The sequence below is a fragment of the Polyodon spathula genome, chromosome 10 (assembly GCF_017654505.1).
Source record: "Polyodon spathula isolate WHYD16114869_AA chromosome 10, ASM1765450v1, whole genome shotgun sequence".
NCBI classification, from domain to species: domain Eukaryota; kingdom Metazoa; phylum Chordata; class Actinopteri; order Acipenseriformes; family Polyodontidae; genus Polyodon; species Polyodon spathula.
Genome location: NC_054543.1, coordinates 9636271 through 9642270, shown reverse-complemented (window position 1 = coordinate 9642270; position 6000 = coordinate 9636271). Strand labels below are relative to the sequence as shown.

The 6000-nt window shown below is 36.2% G+C and overlaps 2 protein-coding genes across 4 annotated transcripts in view; one reads left to right on the top strand and one right to left on the bottom strand.

The window, feature by feature from the left end:
- The window catches only part of LOC121321798 (mitogen-activated protein kinase 8-like), an 18367-nt gene extending 17017 nt beyond the window's left edge, over positions 1 to 1350 (bottom strand). For all 3 annotated transcript variants that reach the window (XM_041261012.1, XM_041261010.1, XM_041261013.1), the window contains exon 1: positions 1206 to 1350. The gene's annotated coding sequence lies outside the window, so the exon portion shown is untranslated. The remainder of the gene's footprint in view (positions 1 to 1205) is intronic.
- A 1595-nt stretch (positions 1351 to 2945) lies between these two features.
- The window catches only part of ptpn20 (protein tyrosine phosphatase non-receptor type 20), a 39136-nt gene continuing 36081 nt past the window's right edge, over positions 2946 to 6000 (top strand). The window contains exon 1 of the mRNA XM_041260383.1: positions 2946 to 3258. The gene's annotated coding sequence lies outside the window, so the exon portion shown is untranslated. The remainder of the gene's footprint in view (positions 3259 to 6000) is intronic.

The window sequence follows — 6000 nt, the reverse complement described above, 5'->3', positions numbered from 1 at the left end:
CTGCATTCCCAAGACAACTTACTGCCATGATAGAGTGCAACACTAGGTCTTGTATACTTTCTATATCAAATTATCAATTATAATACAACACTATTTGATATCCAAGCTCTTGGATACGATTTTACATATTAAAATATTACCTTTACTGAAATGCCCAGCAGCACATTTATGTTTTGATAGCTCTTCAGTTTAAAAAAGAAAAACTAGTATCTCTTAGGCTAAATCCATGCTGTTGCAGTATCAGGTTAATGGTCGAAATTAATAATCTATTTTGCCATTGTGTGCCATTATGGGTTGTTCTGTAAAGGCATGCGTTTTCAAAGACGATTAGAACTTCTAAGCACGCCGAATCTGCCACATAACGTACTACAGAACAAACTGTCGTGCCAGGCAAAACACACCGGCTCACGTCTTACGCACTTAAGCACATACGAGAACACTGAATAATATCTCTACCTGAAAACGAAAAATATATATAACTTGAAAATGTGTATATTAAAAGTAGCCGGTACAAACCAAGACAAAAACACACTGCCTAATGTCTTATATTGTCACAGTGAACTGACTTGGAAAAATTTCAAAATCAGCTCTAGAACTGGTTTGAAAAAATAAATAAATAAATAAAATCAATTATGCTAAATCAAGTGGAATCATAAAAACACAAGCGATGCTGGCTTAACACAATACGAATGCGCAAAGCAGAAAAAAAACAGACTTAGCAATCAACGTGATCAAATGTATAGTCGGCAGCCTTGTATCACAGCCCTTTATTTAACCTTTCAGTATTGTAAGGATACATTTTTAAAGGGGCAACATTATTACCGTATTCCCATATTGATAAGTACCTAAATGCGTGTACATTTTTATATTAACTTCCTATAACACGCTTTTAGCTTAACAAGAAATTAAAGACATTAGGTATTATGGCGTTTTTATATTATAATTCAGTGTATACCTTTTAAAATAACCATTTAACCAAACAGAAATTAGCAAAAATAACAATTTAACCTCTAACCCTAGTGCTGAATGATTGCAATTTGCAGACCAAGCAAAATGAATATGTTAACATTTCACATATCGTAATAAAGATCGAAATCAAACAAAACCACATACATACAGTGTTTTCTATTTTGTGTATAAGCAGCACCATCCCCCGCGGATCAATCAATACATGTTTTTGTTTTAAGATTCCAATTCTTTCTTACCTTTTCAAAAAACAAATGTATTCTATTTCTCTATCTTTTCGCTTTTAATGCCAGCCTGTTCGTATCCACTGTAAATATCTTTATTTACTGCTCTGAAACACAAACACACTGCATTGACTGCATTTCCTTTCACTGGCAGGCCTAGCTCTGCAAAAGACCTGAGTACCACGTCACAAATCTCTGCGCTTTCGTGACATTACAGTTTTTGCTTCTCCTGCGTCTTTAACAAGCACACAAAACAAAGAGATCAGGACGTATTGCCAGAACTACATGCGAAAAAAGAATAGTAATATCACGGTACCGCAGTAACAGAGTCCTAGTGGACAATGTTGTGAGAGAACCTTCCAAGACTTCACTATCTTTATTGTTTTGTTGGTCATGCCTTGCTACATTTATGTAGGATTACGATAGATTCGGTGTACAGAAGTAGACTTGGCTGATGTAGGGCTACTTACAGTGTAAGAGTGCCCTGTTAAAATATTATAACAATTTGAAAGTCTTTGGCAGCAAACACTTAAGTAATGTTTGGGAAAAAACTGGAACATTGTATATGCTTTACCACACACTAACTAAAGATTAAGAGACAAACTGATCCATGTTAAATATCTGAGAGCAGAGACCCACTCTGTGATTGGGTTAGGAATATATTTTGTAATACATAGTAAAACCAGTGACTGTATGATTTATGAAAGATAATGCTTTGTGACATATTGTGTTCTACAAGCTGCACAATATAATTGCCACTGGTTATGACTTATCAGTGGAGTTTGTTCCCTTGTTTTGAACAGTACCAGTAAAAGGTAGTTGTGTACCCTGATACATATTGAGGCATCATGGACTCAGTGGACAAGGTATTAAGGAGAAGATGTTATTATTTCATCGGTAGTGTAGCTATTAGGTTACTTGTACAGAATGTCAGTGTGATGGTTGTTAAGAAATTGGTCCATGTTACAAATTGTGTTACAAGAGGTAATGTAAGGCATAATTTTTCACGATGGAAGTGCTACTTTTGCTGGTCAATACAGGGTGCAGCAAAAGTGACACACAATAGGAAAAACCATGCTTGCATAATGAACATACTGGCTGGTGGATAGGTGGTAGAAGTCCAATTGAATGACCACTAAATTGACAGATGGAAATACATATTTTTGGTATTCATTTAGATTTTCTGTTTTACTGAGTCAAGCTGTAAACTAAAAGGAACAGCTGGGAGCTTACATAACTCAACTAATACATACATTTGCTTGTTTATCTTAAAGCTGCAGGGTCCCCACAGTTTGCGTTCCAGTGTGTTTGTATACCCAAACCTCCGCATGCGCACAAACATCCTCTCTCCTTGCTTCTGCTTTCAAATGCAGTAGTTGGGGGTGTTAAAATATGTTGTTGTAGTATAAAATCTCACTTCTGGAACGGTGCTTTTGTTATAGTTAGAACATTTAATACAGACCCGATACTTTCAGCTGTCATACATATTTGAAAAACTATTTTTAAACCAAGCAAAATTTGATTTTAAAAGTAAAGGCCACGCGTAGAACTCCAGCACGAATTCGCACTCACAATCTGGAAAACACAATTCCATTCTTATACTGTGCAAAAAAAGTACAGCAACATTAATTCTCACATTTCACAGTAACTCAGTCGTTCCTTCACTGGAATACCCGTTCTGCTCAGAAATCTTTGCCACGCCCCTTGGTTACGGCTCTTGGACTCTGCTCTTCTGAAGCCGTCCATGTAATCCAATTGAGTTCTTATGACAGACGTCTTAAAATCGGACCAGTTTGGAAAAGCAAAGTTTAGAATCGATGTCAGAAAGCGACTGCAGTAAAAGCCAGTTCAGCGTTTTAAATAACGTCAATGTGCATCCTTTTACAGACACCTGAACAAAATGTTGTCGGTTGAGAAATCAAGTTCCAGTGCTGGCCAGTGCTTAGTTACAGAAATGTAAACGAAGCATTAAACAAATGATTGGAGTGGGATTTCAAGAACAAGAACTTCTGCACCACCAGAGGAAGCGATAAGGCTAAACATTATTCCATCTATCGAATGAACCAAGGTAACTATATATATATATATATATATATATATATATATATATATATATATATATATATATATATATATATATATATATATATACCAGTTATTACACACTCGACAAAAATAGCTTACTTCGTAAAGCATTGAATGTAAACCACACATTGTGTAGCACGATTATGTTCATACACCTGCCTACGGATGCCTCGAATTTTGTCGATGGATACCTAGAGGGCACACACAGTTTACTTACATGAATCTTCCTAGCGAAATGTTAAATGCATATTAATTGGTTGTGTTTGGTTATGTGGAAGCAGTCAGTAGATCGTTATTTATACTACAATGTTGTTGTTGTTTCTCTTCAATTACATTGTATTTACAGAACATTTTTCATAAACCACAAACTATTTGTGTTTGCAACTCGCAGTCGTGTCCTGAGGCAGAAGAAATGGCACGCTTTGTTTTGAACTTGTGTTTCGATACACACCGTATTACGTGTAAAGGGTTGCTACACCAGCATAAAACAAAAGCATCACTGTTAAGAATGAAGGCATGTGATTTAATTCGATTGGAGTTGTTGAATTTCTACAGTAATGTTTTATAACCCTTAACAAAAATGCTACTTAATGGCAACTTAATTAATTAACTTCACCATTACTACCTCTGACTTACAATATAGTAGTATCTTAGAGTACTAAGTAGTATCCTTTTTGAAGTGGTATAATTATCTAAACTATGGCAGACCCAAAAATCTCTGCATTTATTAATCCACCCAGCTGTGTTTTGAACCACATTAACATTACTACATACAATAAAAAATAAAGTGAATTGAGGTTTGTGAAAAATGTGGTTTATACATTTAAGGACCTTAGAATATACCCCACACTATGTATAAGGCATGAATTGCTAAGTCAACAATGTGCAACCTTTTTGAAGTCCCAACTGAATTTTTATGGATCTCAAAAAAGTGTATTACAAGTTGTACCGGTGTATTGGTATTCTTTCATTAATCTTTTCAGCATTTTGTTTTATTTGAGTCATTCCATGTAGTTGCTAGGATCTCTTATATTTCAAAGCATATTTAAAAAATCAAAGCAATTCATATTTAAATATTGCATCCACATATAGGTTCTTAAAATCACAATTTTGAGAATGGATGTCGTCTATTCTCGTAAATAGTTGATATACAATTCCACTTTTAAATGTGTTAATGCCCTTAAAGAGGTCACTTTTTTCACATAAAACTAAAGCTGAGACCATACAAGGAGCATCTTAAAATGAATAGGATTAACTATGCAGGTGTTATGTACAAAGCTGTATCTGTTAAACATAAAACTTATTTATTTGTCCTCTTCATCTCTTATCTGAATCTCAAGGTATCAGTTGTTTTTTTTTTTTTTTTTTTTTTTTTTGGAAACAGCGTGTTCTGTGTCTTCTCTTCGCCTCAGTGATCTTGTATTCAGTCTCACACTTTAACTCAATTGCTTCCTTAATGGTGTATTCACTGGCTTTATGTGTACTAGCTTTGAACAGAACTGAATTATAGTTCTACTCTTACATACAAGGCTTTAAGGGGATTAAGGCATGACTTTATTTGTGACACATTGTGTCCTTGTACACCCCAGGTTTTTGGATTCTGGCCAGCTGGCTATCATTAAAGTGGCTCAAGACCAGGGTGTTGCCAGCCTCACCATCTGTGGAGTCACCAAAAAAACAACGCCATTCAACTTCCAGCATTGGTCTGCGCCTTGACTGCCATTTGACTGACCTATCACATCTTATAGGGTTCATCCTTTTTGGTCCTTTTTATAGATATCACAACTTCACATCCTGCATCCTTCCCATCACAATCCTGCCCCCCTCCTCCTCTGGGAAAAAGAACCACCATTAGCATGCTGCTTACATGGCCAGTGTTCAACTCAAAAAGAGAAAAATTGCAGGGCAAGATACCAACTTGTAAATTGGCATTGGTGTCCTTCATCGTGTTTAGCCATCTGAGGGGGGCATGATCCATAACCAGGGTGAAGGGTCATCCCAGGAGGTAATAGCGAAGGGCATTCACTCGCTATTTGGTCGCAAGACACTCTTTTTTGATCACAGAGTATCTGGTCTCTCTCGGCAGAGAGAAGACTGGCAGTTCAGTTAACTTTTTCAGGAGCATTTTTTTCGTCAGGTCGGTAAGGGGGACAATAATCCTGGAAAAATCAGGAATAAATCTCCTATAATACCCTGTGAGTGCCGAACCTGACATTTCATTTTGGGAATGGGAGTGTCTTACAGTGCTTTCACCTTATTTATAATAGGTTTCACTTTCCCATTCCCTAGAACAGTGACTCTCAAACTTTTTATTTGGTGGACCACACAATAACAGTATTGGTGACTGAAAATAAGCACATTAAAAAAAAAAAAATCACTATAATACTAAGAATAACCACAGATTTCCCTTTATTGTGATGCAATGGGTGGGCCTGTTTCTGTGAGCAAAGTTTTTATTGATTTGATGAAACATAAAGAAATGGTAATCGACTTAAAAACAGTTTGTCTTCAGTATCTCTTCAGCGTGTAAGTCGGCTGGTCAGACGCACCCTATTTTGTTAAATTAGCTTCCGTGCTGGTCTCAATCACTCCGTAAACAGTTCTGTCGTAATCCGCAATGATAGCCTGTTAGTGACCAAGCATTTAAAAATGCCAATAATGTATTTTTCTATTAGCTTCTCCAGGTCAGCGATAGTAATGTATGGATAGTGAACTTTGTCTTTGC